The sequence below is a fragment of the Meleagris gallopavo genome, chromosome 11 (genome assembly GCF_905368555.1).
Source record: "Meleagris gallopavo chromosome 11, MGAL_WU_HG_1.1, whole genome shotgun sequence".
NCBI classification, from domain to species: domain Eukaryota; kingdom Metazoa; phylum Chordata; class Aves; order Galliformes; family Phasianidae; genus Meleagris; species Meleagris gallopavo.
In genome coordinates this window covers 1,578,371-1,593,140 of record NC_139414.1, presented here as the reverse complement: position 1 = coordinate 1,593,140, position 14,770 = coordinate 1,578,371, and positions in this window count along the sequence as shown.

Below are 14,770 nucleotides of genomic sequence, written 5' to 3'. Positions count from 1 at the left end.
TTAATTAACCAACATCTCTTTGTGCAGAAATACTTTTCTCTAAATTGTTTTAAAAAAAAAAAATCAAAAAGAGTTTTGTCCTTACTGATGCTGTACTTATGCTTGTAAAATATGAACTGGTGTTTAATATGCTTGAAAATCAGCATTTGGGTAAATTTGTCATGCTAGATTCCTAACCAGTATACCTGAAAGCCTTACTGACAGATCGGAGCTCATCTTTCCTTCATCTGTTTAAAGATGTCTAGATCCCATTGTCAGGGAGAACTCATTCTGAAGCGGGCCATTTGTAAGTGCTGGTGGCTCATTTCCAAGACTTTGAGTTTTTTGCCCTGTGAAGTGGGTGTTATTTCTATTCAGCAGCTGCCTTCATTTCCAGGATTAATTTAAAATCAATGCATGTATGTTGTGCAGTGTCAAGCTCAGGACATCCGGAGTGGAGGAACAACTGGTAGTCCTGTGGTCCTCTGCCTTGTCTTTGTAGGAATTACTTGCATCTTCCTGAGGCCCTTACTGATAGATAGGATGCAGCTAGACTGCTCTGACAAAAGAGAAGCAGAATGAATGTAATCTCAAAATAAATTTTGACAATTTTTTTGTTTGTTGCAATGCTGTTGTTAGGCAAGTAGACATATGCTGGCGTTTGGGTCCTCTGCTGCTGTTTAGCAACTGCTACGTTTTTAAAAGCAACCTGACAGAATATGGCAGTATCTGCTTATGAGTTGTCAGCAATTGCTTGTTTCTTTGGGAAACAGTTTTCCAAATGTTAATGCTCTGGTATGCGTTGTACCTTCATTTGCTGGAAGATTTTAAAATGATCTTCCCTTGCACTAGAAGTTGACCTGTCTCTAATGATAGAGATGTAGCAGCTTCTACTGATGTTCCATCACCTGCTTCCATCATCTCTAATTAATCTTATGATTTGTAGAAGCATAGTACTTGGGCATGCATGTGTTAATTCATCTCAGATGAATGAAATAAGCGTTTCCTCTGTTGCTGGAAAGCAATGGAAATTATTTTCAGGGAAGGGTAACTTTGCTGTACTTAGAAATAAACCCTTTGTCATCTCTATCCAGAAGAATTATCTGGTAACTGCTTAGATGAGATTTCAAGGAGAAATGTAAATATTTAGCTTAAACTAGTCAGATACTGTGTCTGAAATCAGCCTCTGTTCCTAGAATATGTGTGATCCCTCAAGGACCTCTGTGTTATGTATAAGATTAATAATGACTAAGCTGTTGTGGTTCTGCTGTTACTAGATAGGATGGGAAGGGCGTATTGATTAGGTGGTATATAAATGGCATTAACAAATAACTGAAGAGTAAGGGATTGCATGCTAAATTTGTGGAAGATTCTGTAAATCTTGTCTTAAATCTGATTATGTAACAGTATCAAGCTTTTTTTTTATGGGCCAAATCATTTCTGTGCTTCATCTTGGGACAGCTGAGTCTTAAAACCCTTGCAACATGCGTTTGCCACTTTGCACACGGGTTATATAAAAACCTATGTAAAATTTGAACATTAAGTACTGTAATTCAGAAGTTAAAAGTTCTGTTTCCTTGTTCCAAATATTTATTGTTCCAAATAAATTCTTCAACAGATATCCAAGGAGTGTTCTTTGCAGCAATCTGGGCTAGTAAGACCTGCTTGTTTCCTCTGTACTGCTGTTAAAATGAGCTAGATTTAGCATATGCTAACTTCACTTTTAACTGTGGTGTTTTGGGCAGCAGATGAGTAAATCTCAAGCTGGTCAAGTGTGTGTGTGATGTCTCCTCTCTCTGGTGCCAGTAATAGGACCTGAGGGAATGGTGTGGAGTTGTGACAAGGGGCAGTCAGGCTGGGTGTTAGGGAAAGGAGCTTTACCAGGGCATGGAATAGGCTCCCCGGGGAAGTAGTCATGGCCCCACGTTTGGAAGTTGGTTTGGATTTTGTGTGGTCCTAGAAACACTTCATGGCAAATCATAAAAATAGTGCTAACTTGTTCTGTGTCACGAAAGTCTTCATTATGCTGACACTTGACTTCAGGAAAGAACAATCTTGCTCTAGTGGAGCCAGATGTGGAAACTTTTCCTTGTTCCTCTTACTCAGCAAGGAAGGAAAAGCAGTAGTGAGGTAATGATCTGCATATCTACTGGTTCCTAAAATACTGAGGAAAGAAAAGATGAGTGGCATCTGAAGATTCTTCTCGTTTGTATGACCATTTAATAACACTTGGAGGCTTTGTTCTATGTGTTATTAAGTGATACGATAGACAAATACTTGACTACTAATCTGAGTTTTCTGCTGTGCTTCTTATTTCTATCACTACCATCCCATCCCCTTTCCTTTCACAGAATGAGTGCAAATCAGACTTAATGCTTGAATCAGTTTGCTCTGAATCAGCATTGATTTCTGTCAGCTAAGTAAAATGGATTTGAATGTTAAAGCACTGAAAGCGATGGACCAACCAGGCTGCTCATTCCAACTGTTTGCTATATACTCTAGCATGCTTTCTCTGTGCACTCATATTAGTTGCATGGGAAGGACACCTAGAAGGTCATAGTTTTGGCCCCCTCTGCTTATCAGGTGCTTTCAGTGAGTAGTTTTGAGAGCTAGTTCTCACAGCAGTCTTTTCCTATTGTCTGTGCATGAAGTCCCATGTCCTGGGCTACTGTGTGAGGGCACCTTGCCTTGTTCTTCTTAAAATATTTCAAGGATTTAAGAAACCTTGCAAACCGTGAAAAGTCTCTGCAGGTCAAGGTTTCTTATAGTGGTGTCCTGGTTTCAGCTGGGACAGAGTTATTTTCTTTATGGTGTGTGGTATGATTCCATGTTTTGGCATTAGGAGAAAAATAATGTTAATATCACAGTGATGCTGATGCTTTAGTTGGTGCTGAGCAGTGCTGCACACAGCCAAGGATGTTTCAGTTCTCAGCTTCTTGAGCTGTCCTGCCAGTGAGGGGCTGGGAAGGCACAAGAAGCTAGGAAGGGCAGAGTCAGGAAGCTGCCCTAAACTGACCAAAAGGATATTCCATACCTTATGATGTTATCTGAGGAAAAAGAACTATAAAACTGGGGGGAGCTGGATGAAGGTGTTGCCACTGCTGGGACTGGCTGGCTATTGATTGGCAAGTGGTGAGTAATTACATTGTGCGTTACTTGTGTGTATGAAATCATTGCTGTTGTTTCTCTTCCTTTTCTTAGTAAATAGTTTTTTTTCTGGACCTACAAGTTCTACTTTGTTTCTCTTCCAAGTCTCACTGGAAGGGAGGTAGTGAGCAAAGGGCTGTTCAGCTCCTTGCCAGTTAAACCACAACAGATGGAGATCTGTGATCTTAGAATTGGAGGATCTAGGTTGATTTCTGGTTGAATCTGGTGCCACTGAGTAGGTAGCTTAAGACCAGTCTTTCAGCTGTTGGCCTGCACTGTAAGTAGTAGTTAATAAATAGTGAGTGTTTGAATTGCCATAGTGCAAGCTGAAGGCAGGTAGAACAGCTACTACTTATTGTACTCTTGACAGTTTAATGCTAGGTGATAGGCTTTACCAGAATCTGTGCTTCAAGCTTTTCTAGTATCCCTACTGTGTAGTTACTACTCTTATCTCGAGTGCTGCCAGCGTTCAAGTGTAATGGAAGTGTTTTGTGTTTAGGTGTATTCAACCTCCAGTCAGTCAAAATGAGAAAATAGCACCACAGGGGAGGTGTATATGTGTGAATATTAGTCTTCCTCTTGATACCAGCTGAGGGCCCTGGCCTTGTAAATGATATGTGTTGGACCCTGGGTCTGCTTGCCAGATGTACTGGCGCAGAAGAGAGGGAGATCTTCTGTCCTTTTCAGGGCAGCAGATCAGGGCAACCAAAGTGGTGATTTGCAATTTAATATATTTTCCTCAAATTCTAATCTTTAAAATTGGCCTAACAAGACTTTCCTACCTCAGAGTTTTTGTGAAATATGTAAAAGATCAAGGGACTTTGACATAAGAGATCTGTAATAAGCTACCCGAGTACCTCTTGTTCAATTGGGCTGAGTTATTATAGATATGAATGCTTTGTAAATGAGATATTAAGCAAATAAAAGGCATCCGAATAGTTGAAAATACTTAATTTACCTAAACCCTCCTTTGCAGTGAAATAAATTGCATGTAATAATGGATCTTTTTACCTTTATAGAATAATTATGGAATATTACAGAGGGATAATAAAAATGACTTGTTAGTTTGCCAAACAGTTTAAATGGTTAGAAGAGAAAATGTACAAGAATATATGTACAAATGAAGGAGAAACATCATTTTACAACTGAGTGTAGTTTGGGGATTTCTTACTCCTATTATTCAAGCTCATAAAACTTCAGGTATTTTTCAAGGGAATTTGCATACTTCTGCAGTTTTGTGGTCTCAACAGTTTTGTAGCCACCTTAAACTAGAAATGAAACTTTGAATAAAAGTAGTGCTAGTGTCTTAGGCCCCAAACTGATGCTGATGGCCTAATCTTACTGAGATGTTGTATATAGGCATATTGAGGCTGTCTGAAAACACGCTAGCTTAAAGTGCGTGGTGGTGAGAAGGGCCTAACAGTGTGTGACTTGGCCACGGTCACAGGACTGATCAATAGCTATGTCAAGCACAGAACTAAAGTTCCAATCCAGACAAGCCAGATGTGCTCAGTAAATCTCACTTATCTTTAATTTCACAAAAGACAAATCCAGATATGAAGCTTCTCCATATATATGCGTCAATTGATCTTGCTTTCAGTGCTACCACTGCAGAAGTAGACATTAAATGCATATTTGTGCTTGCATTAACTTTTTTCTTAAGCTTCCAAGCAGATGTACTATAGGCCTTTAGCAGTAGAAGTGCTCTTCACCTTGTACTTCTAGGTTCTCTTTAGACTGATTTTCATGGAGGAGGGTAGGAGGTGTCTTCCATTAACATAGGGTGTTTTGGGCCTGGGACAGCAAGCTTAACTCCTGACTTCAAAAGAACATCAGGGACTCTTCAGCAAATGCTGAATGTAAACTATTCATAAAATCATAATGGCTAAGGTTGGAAGGGACTTTAAAGATCACTGAACTCTACCCACCTGTCATGGACAGGGTTGCCAGCCACAAAATCAGGTTGCCTAGGACCCCATCCATCCCAGCCAGACCTGGTCTTGACAGCTGCTAAGCCTTATAGTTTTATTGAGCCCTTCTTTTGGTGTCACTTTCTGAATGGGTATGAGTAAGTGATAACGATAACTGTAGATCTTTATAAATGCACAGATGCATGTTTAATCCTATGCATAGTGATGCTAGGAGGAGGGCCTTTTCTGGATGCAGAAAATTTTGTCCTTGATCCTCAGTCTGAATCCATGCGGATGAGGGAAAAGGTGTGATAGGAAACCCAATAACCAACCTTGAAACACTTTGTGGAAGGACAGGAGGCATTCGAGTTAGAGCTGAGATTAGACATTACTTTCATCAGTAGACATTACTGGTGTTGAGCTGTTATTGCTGAATTATGTACATTATTTTCATAATGGGAAATAACCCCTGTTTAGAAGGGACTGATATGGCACTGTTGACATGTACTTCCACATAAGTTAGAGGTATGGTTCTAACATTAAAATAAAGCACAGCTGATTTGCAAAATCACTTGTTTTTTTTTCTGCATACTCTACTTGAATTCAGTATTGACAAGGGAATTCCATAACAATAAATAAAAATGAGGTCACTTAACTATGGTCTACTTAAAAAAAAAAAAAAAAACAAAACAAAACACCAAGATTGGAACTTCTGAAATACAGACTTCCAGTTTATGTTATGTGGAATAAGAGAAGAATTACTTGTTAGTTTCTACCACCTTTTCTTCCCTCTAACTGGAGACTATTCTCTGGAAGTATTTGAGAACAAGGTGTGAGCCTAGCCATATCAAGAGAGTGAGGAAGACAAATCTAAGCTAGAAAAAATATTTTTAAATGCTGTCTTCTAGGACACTCACTTTGGAATCAAGTGCTGTTACGCAGTTCTGTGTACTGAGACCTTACTGATTCCTTGTGACTGGAATGTAGAACTAGATGGGTATAAATTCTTTAGGAAAGACAGGCGGGGAGAAAGAGAGGAGGCGTTCCCCTCTACATCAGTGACCACTTGGAGTCCATGGATCTCCACTTAGGGACAGATAAGGAGCTGACAAGTTATGGTTTAGGGCTAAAGGGAAGGAGGCATCATAGTGGGCTCTGCTATATGCTGCCTGATCAGGAAGACTAAGTCCTCTATAAACAGATAGGAGCAGTTTCACATTCACAAAACTTGGTCCTCATGAGATCCTTTTCAACTCTGGTCATTCTACGATTGAGTGTACCCTCAGCATGTTTCTTGATGGCACCAGGATGAGTGATACAGGTACACAATAGAAGGAAGAGATGCTATCTAGAGGGACCTGGATAGGCTTGATAAGTGGGCCCATGTGAGCCTAAAGAGGTTCTGCAAGGCCAAGTGCAAAGCTCAGCACTTGGGTCAAGGCAATCCCAGAAAATGCCTACAGACCAGGAGAGCAACTCTGAGAACAGCACTGTGGAAAAGGACCTGGAAATCCTGGTGGATTAAGGACTTAATGTGAGCCAGCAGTGTGCTCTCGCAGCCCAGGAAACCAATGGCACTTTGGGTTGCATCAACAGAGGGGTGGCAGCAGGGAGAGGAAGGGGGTTGTCTCCCTCTGCTCTGCCCTTTGTAAGGCCCTGTCTGCAGTACTGTGTCTGGGCCAGGAGCCCCCAGCACAGGAGGGATGCAGAGCTGTTGGAATGTGTTCAGATGAAGATTATCAAGGGGCTGGAGCACCTGTTCTGTGAAGAAAGATTGAGGGAGCTGGGGGTGCTCAATGAGAAGGCTTTGGTGAGATATTGCTGCAGCCTTCCAGTACTTGAAGGGGGCTTATGAGTAGGAAGGGAAATGACTTTTTCCCTGGCAGTAATAGAACAAAGGCAAATGGCTTTAAGCACAAAGAGAGGAAATTAAGGTTACATGCTAGGAAGAATTTCTTACTTAGAGTCAGTGATGTACTGGAACAGGTTGCCAGGGAAGCTGTGGATGTCGCATCCCTGGAGGTGTTTGAAGCCAGGCTGGTTGGGGCCCTAGGCTGCCTGACCTGGGGGCCAGGGGGCTGGAACTCAATCTTTAATGTCACTTCCAACCCAAGCCATTCTACGATAAAACAATTGCACAACTAATGAATCTGCTATTGTCACCAGTAATTCTGCCCCTGAAGCTGTTTGTAAATGAGTTCAGCTGCATGTATGGAAAGGAAAAGGCTGTGTATTGTGCGTTTTGTGGTAGAACATCCAGAGGCTTTAAAAAATGCAATACATTTGTGTATCAAACCACATCTAACGGATATTAGTAAAAATTTAAGAATTTACCTACTGACTTGCAACCTTACATTGATGTCCGTTGTGTAAAAACAGAAGAGTAACTAAAAGAAATCTTTCTTGGTCTTTGGAGAGACTTGAGTAGTATATTTGAACATATACAAACATGAAAGGACAATTGAAAAAGATATCTCCCTTCTTCAGGCAGTCATTTAGAGTTCATGGAATCTGTTTCTGGATGGATTTGTACTTTCTGTGCACAAATGGCTAATACTTTCTTGTAAGTGCATACATCCAGTGTTCTTTAGCTCCAAATTGGTAGGAGCTGAAAATGGTAACTGTGAGGAAAACGCAACTCAGTCCTAGACTGGAGACTGATCAGGGCAGATGGTAACTTCAGGGAATCAAGCTGCCAGATTCTAACCTGTCAGTTTAGAGCATGGGCAAGCTGCAATTTTATAGAGGCTTAGCACTGCCAAACTTAAAACATTTTTATAGGGCTGAAAAAGAAACATTCCTGTCAGTTTGATAATTGCCAGTCTTGGCTAAAAAGCAGATGGGTGTAAAAGCTTTTTGACTGAACAGTTCAAAAATATTGGCAAAACAGTGTTTTTTCATTGAGCAAAAATGAAGCGTGGATTGAAGACAAACCTAAAATCCTTTCCACAAAGTCTTGTGGGAAATGTCATCCAAAATTCCTTTGGAAAGAGAGAAAGTGATTGAATAAATGGAGTCTCAGGCATGGGAATTGTTGAGCAGCTTTGCCTACTAGTGCTGACAGTTTGGACTCGATGATATCAATACAGCATAGGGAACCTCATGTGGCAAGACTTGGGTGTCCATGTCTTGCTGGCTATCAACTGTGATGTACCTTGTTTTCCATCTGACATGCATACTGCTGTAATCTGCTTTGACAAGACTCATCAACACATACACTGCATCTGCTGAGTGGCAAAAAGAGCTTCTTAAAGACTGTGAAGCAAGTGAGACTCAGGTGAGTTTTCTACTCAAGTGGTTTGTAAGTAGTTCCTGCAACAGCAGTGGTTGGCATAGGTGAAATCACAAACTTTTGTAGCTGAGACTTGAAAAAGTACAATAATTGTATAATTCTATATGTAACATGCTGACTGCAGACATACACCAGGGAGAGTGGGCTCTGGTTCAGATAGTTTACATGGCTAGATGAGGGTTAAGGGTTAATTAGAAGCTGCCTGCTGAGCAAGAGCTTGGGCAGTATTCCTTGAGACTGTGTTGGATGTGGACTTAAAAGAATGTCTAAGAAGAAATAGCTGCTATTCAAATTGAGGAGGGAGTGTTAGTAGTCTGTGACATAGCAGAAGGGCATAGAGTCTGGATCTAAAGTTTGTTCATGGTGACATTTGTCACTGCTTTTTTTCCCTGGACTAGAAGGGATGCAGGCTGGTGCAGATATGAGGATTCAGGTGGAAGATGCAAACCTGACCATTCTTTTTCAGCGTTGAGACTAGTTTGTATGGATTTTTCCCATGCAGATCAGAAGTTTCCACTTGTTCCATGTATTATAGAATGATTTGTAGGCAACAAATGAGATCTCATCTTGGATTCATCTTTGTGAAGAGGTGGGTTAGTGCTATTGTGTTGGGGTTTGTTTTAAAAGGTAAAAAGAGGTTGAAGCAAAGTTCTGACTCGTGTGCGTTCATATAGGTAAACATACAGCTAATCAGTCTCCTAAAGCTTGGCCTTTTAAGCTGTAATTTTGAGGCAGTGTCCTTGGAGTATTCCACAGAGACTTTGATATGGAAAGTTCTGGCCTGGGGCACGTTTTCTGATGTTTAATATCAGGTCAATTTATACAGGAAAACCAAAGATAAGCCACAGGATGAAATAGTTGCCTACTATTAAATCATGCATTACTGCATTTTATTTCTGATATGTCTTATTTATCTTCAGCTTGCAGTTTATTCTGTGGGTTGTGTTTATACACTGTCATGAAAGTCATTGTACTCTGAGATCTCTGTGCAAAGCAAAATGTAAATGGCTTGCTTACTAACATCCAGGCTCAAAAAAAAGAGTCCCTTGGATTATTAGATTTCTTGCTCTTGAGTACTGTCTGCATAGTCTTTCATGTCTCATCTTCCCCTGCTGAAAGGATGGGGTAGTGAATATTTCACCTGAAAATATTTTGTTAAAGAATATGGTAAACATTCAGAAGTCTTGAACGTTGAAAAACTTTGAAACTATTAAAAGCAGAAATGTGGCAAACAATCCCAAATGGTATTTCATGCGTTTTGAGGAATCCGAGCTATCTGCAGTGCTGAAAACTCCATGACAAAACTCCATGACTGATGCTTACTGCTTTAGTACTCTGGAATTCTGTTGTGGTTGCTTAATGTGCAGTTGCATATGTACCCCACTGCCATATGACTGCATGGATCCAACCCTTGAGCACTCAATTGTCAGAGAGTTTGTCGGAAGACTTTGCTGAGCTTACCTATTGGTAAGCTTAATACAAGGCTCTTCTGCTGTGCTGCCCTTTCCCTCTCACCCCCTCGCTCCCACAGTAGAGTGAGAGATGTTTGGTTTGTCCTGTGCCCAGGTCTCAAGGAGGCAAGCAGACGAAACAAACCAGAGAACAACTGTGTTATTAAATTGGCTGCAGAGGAAGCCTCGGAAGGGGCAGAGTGTTTCAGTTCACAGATGTACAGAATGACTTGACTGTACTTGACTGGGTTTGTCTTATGTCTTCCACTTCCTAAAGTTTCCAGGACAGGAATCAGTACTGAGCAATGGAGCTGTGATCTCCTGTGGGCTTCTATAGTGCTATCCATATGGGGAAGGCTGCTGTTAACAGCATGTGCATTTGGGGAGAATTTCAGTGCACATTGCAAGCTTCATTTGTCTTTGTCATTACAAATTGGGAAAAATGGCTTAAGTAGTACTTGGATACAGCAATGTTCTGAGACTGCTAGTTGATTTACAGGGCAGGGCTCTCAATCTCAAAGTGTTTTACTCAGAGCAGAGGAGGGTAACCCTGCTGCAGAGTGCAGGAATATGTCCTTGCAGCTCTTTCGAAGCCTGCTGGCAGCACCCTTCCAGAGCGTGTGGGCAGCCTGAGCAGAGGCAGTAAAACAGCTTACAATATTAAGAAATAATAAACAGCTGTTCCTGGAATTGCTGTTAAGCACTGAAAACAAAATACCTAACACTTCTTGAGTCGGTTGATGGAAGTAGCTTGATTTATGAAAGGAGTGAAATTTAAAAATGCTTCCTGTAACCTGCAGTTCAAACTTGTAATATTTTGTCAGTTTGCTTTGTGCTTACAAATACAGATTCTAGAAAATCTGTTACTGCTTTACTTTTGTGTCTGCAACATAAATTCCAAACAGTAACCACAGTGACAATTCCTGGCAGTAGAATTATATTCTTTTTAGTTATAGCAGCCCTCTGTGTACATCTTAGTAGTAAAATGGGATTTTAATTTTATTTGCCGTTGGCTTCTGTAAACCTTGATTGGAAGGAAGGATGCTTATGTTTATGGATTAGAGGAATAAAAAGCCTGAGATACTTGGGACATCTGCAATTTCATATTGGGAGTGTACTTCAAGTGAGATATGGCTGCTGTCTGAGAGAAGTTCAGCTCTTCAATTAAAACTGTTTAATGTCAGGCATATCCCATAAATATATAGAGTAGAATCTATGGTGACTCTGATAATTGGGCAGCGTGTAATTTCTGATAGGAAAATTTAATGACAGATAAATTGTTTAACTTTGAAATAACTTCTTGGTTTAAAAAATCAGTGTTGAAAAGCCTTCAGCTCTTGTACTTACAAATCCAGATTGGTCTCATCAGAGCACAGCCATAATGATTGGTACTGCAGTACAGTGGCTGTAATAGCTTCTTGAAGTAGCCCAAATTGACTTAGTATTTGTTCAATTCATTCTTAGACTATCTTGTCCTCTGATCTCTGCTTTTGTGTGGGTGAAAAACTGAGTTCAATGAATGCGATTCATCTCCTTTAGACTTCTGTTTTTCTTTTGTTGATTCTTCTGAGAGGAAACCAAAGAAACTGAAACTCTTAAAGAAACAGCTGCTGTGGAAATGGAGCAAAAAGTTGGACTTCTCAGACTAGAGAAAAGCTTAGTTTTCATACTGGTTCAAGGAAAAGGTTGAAGGTTTGGCTGAACAGTATTTTATCTGAATAGGTTCCCTGAACCCAGCTATAAATCAAGTCTAGAGTAGCGTACTAGTGAGTATAAAACCCGGAGATGTAAATCAAGACTTGAACACTCTACCTGTGAGTATAAAACACTTGATGTGCAAGTCAAGGCTCAAACTGTCTGTGAGAAAAGCTGTGAGAGACAAATGGTAGCACTCGAATGCTGGCTGTTTGGAACATAAAACACTAGGGTTATGTCTCATTTTTACATTAGTTCTTGGACACGTGCACATCACAATTGCCAGCTGAAAATGAACTACTCCAGTCTCATACTGCTTGCTGAGATGGCAAGTGCTTCAGAACTTATTACCTGCGTGCAGTTGCCTTACAAATGAATTTCTCAGTGTATGCTTTCACAGAAGAAAAGGAATGTTCTTTTGATACTGAAACAGCTGATATATTTTAATATCAAACACATTGAGTATCTCTTGTCATTTAAACATACATTGTATTTTTAAAAGAAAGCATCTGCTTTTCATCTGGTCTTTGGGTGATACTTTCTCAGCTGGGGAATGTACTGACCTAGGCTTCCTAGAAATTCTGTTTCAAGACAGGATTGCCACTTGGTTGCTAAGAGTTTACTTGGGCTAAGTGTTCCTTTAATTTACCTTTCTATGGGAGGTATTGTTCACCTGTTGTGCTGAAGAATGCTAATCGGGGATTTTCTTTGCATCCCCCATGTACAGAATGAGTAAGTCAGTTCCTTGTAAAAAGAACACTTCAGATTAGCAGAGCATTATAAATTCTAGGCAGAATTTGACTGATGTGTTGGGTCACGGAACAAATGTAAATATCCCTTAATTACTTGGCCTGTTTCATGGCCTTGTGATGTAGGCATTGTTAAAGTTGTCTGTCTCCCTGAGGAGTCCAGGAGTCAATAGAGGAGGCATCATAACTTGTCTGGTTTTAATTCACTATTTTTTCCCTTTCTGGTCTAGGCAAGGGTTGTGTAATCAAACCAATGACTTGATTTAAAAAAAAAAATACTATGGAAAAAGAACAAATATCTGTGCTGGCAGCCTGAGTGCTTTCTGTCTTTGGATATTAAAACTAGTTCTATATATTGTCATGGTTTCATGATTTTTCATTATCGGTATTCCACATCATAACATCATGCAATGTACTGGGGGTTTGACTGCTGATGCTCAAGTTCCGGGTGCCTGTCCAGCGGAGAAGAGCAGCTACGTTTCCCCAGGGGGCTTTGCGGTCAGCGAGGAGATATAACTCCCGGCAAGGTCACCTGATGCTCTCTTCTCTGCCTGCGCTGCTTCGCTTGCGCTTCTCTGCCTGCGCTGCTTCGCTTGCGCTTCTCTGCCTGCGCTGCTTCGCTTGCGCTTCTCTGCCTGCGCTGCTTCGCTTGCGCTTCTCTGCCTGCGCTGCTTCGCTTGCGCTTCTCTGCCTGCGCTGCTTCGCTTGCGCTTCTCTGCCTGCGCTGCTTCGCTTGCGCTTCTCTGCCTGCGCTGCTTCGCTTGCGCTTCTCTGCCTGCGCTGCTTCGCTTGCGCTTCTCTGCCTGCGCTGCTTCGCTTGCGCTTCTCTGCCTGCGCTGCTTCGCTTGCGCTTCTCTGCCTGCGCTGCTTCGCTTGCGCTTCTCTGCCTGCGCTGCTTCGCTTGCGCTTCTCTGCCTGCGCTGCTTCGCTTGCGCTTCTCTGCCTGCGCTGCTTCGCTTGCGCTTCTCTGCCTGCGCTGCTTCGCTTGCGCTTCTCTGCCTGCGCTGCTTCGCTTGCGCTTCTCTGCCTGCGCTGCTTCGCTTGCGCTTCTCTGCCTGCGCTGCTTCGCTTGCGCTTCTCTGCCTGCGCTGCTTCGCTTGCGCTTCTCTGCCTGCGCTGCTTCGCTTGCGCTTCTCTGCCTGCGCTGCTTCGCTTGCGCTTCTCTGCCTGCGCTGCTTCGCTTGCGCTTCTCTGCCTGCGCTGCTTCGCTTGCGCTTCTCTGCCTGCGCTGCTTCGCTTGCGCTTCTCTGCCTGCGCTGCTTCGCTTGCGCTTCTCTGCCTGCGCTGCTTCGCTTGCGCTTCTCTGCCTGCGCTGCTTCGCTTGCGCTTCTCTGCCTGCGCTGCTTCGCTTGCGCTTCTCTGCCTGCGCTGCTTCGCTTGCGCTTCTCTGCCTGCGCTGCTTCGCTTGCGCTTCTCTGCCTGCGCTGCTTCGCTTGCGCTTCTCTGCCTGCGCTGCTTCGCTTGCGCTTCTCTGCCTGCGCTGCTTCGCTTGCGCTTCTCTGCCTGCGCTGCTTCGCTTGCGCTTCTCTGCCTGCGCTGCTTCGCTTGCGCTTCTCTGCCTGCGCTGCTTCGCTTGCGCTTCTCTGCCTGCGCTGCTTCGCTTGCGCTTCTCTGCCTGCGCTGCTTCGCTTGCGCTTCTCTGCCTGCGCTGCTTCGCTTGCGCTTCTCTGCCTGCGCTGCTTCGCTTGCGCTTCTCTGCCTGCGCTGCTTCGCTTGCGCTTCTCTGCCTGCGCTGCTTCGCTTGCGCTTCTCTGCCTGCGCTGCTTCGCTTGCGCTTCTCTGCCTGCGCTGCTTCGCTTGCGCTTCTCTGCCTGCGCTGCTTCGCTTGCGCTTCTCTGCCTGCGCTGCTTCGCTTGCGCTTCTCTGCCTGCGCTGCTTCGCTTGCGCTTCTCTGCCTGCGCTGCTTCGCTTGCGCTTCTCTGCCTGCGCTGCTTCGCTTGCGCTTCTCTGCCTGCGCTGCTTCGCTTGCGCTTCTCTGCCTGCGCTGCTTCGCTTGCGCTTCTCTGCCTGCGCTGCTTCGCTTGCGCTTCTCTGCCTGCGCTGCTTCGCTTGCGCTTCTCTGCCTGCGCTGCTTCGCTTGCGCTTCTCTGCCTGCGCTGCTTCGCTTGCGCTTCTCTGCCTGCGCTGCTTCGCTTGCGCTTCTCTGCCTGCGCTGCTTCGCTTGCGCTTCTCTGCCTGCGCTGCTTCGCTTGCGCTTCTCTGCCTGCGCTGCTTCGCTTGCGCTTCTCTGCCTGCGCTGCTTCGCTTGCGCTTCTCTGCCTGCGCTGCTTCGCTTGCGCTTCTCTGCCTGCGCTGCTTCGCTTGCGCTTCTCTGCCTGCGCTGCTTCGCTTGCGCTTCTCTGCCTGCGCTGCTTCGCTTGCCCTTCTCTGCCTGCGCTGCTTCGCTTGCGCTTCTCTGCCTGCGCTGCTTCGCTTGCGCTTCTCTGCCTGCGCTGCTTCGCTTGCGCTTCTCTGCCTGCGCTGCTTCGCTTGCGCTTCTCTGCCTGCGCTGCTTCGCTTGCGCTTCTCTGCCTGCGCTGCTTCGCTTGCGCTTCTCTGCCTGCGCTG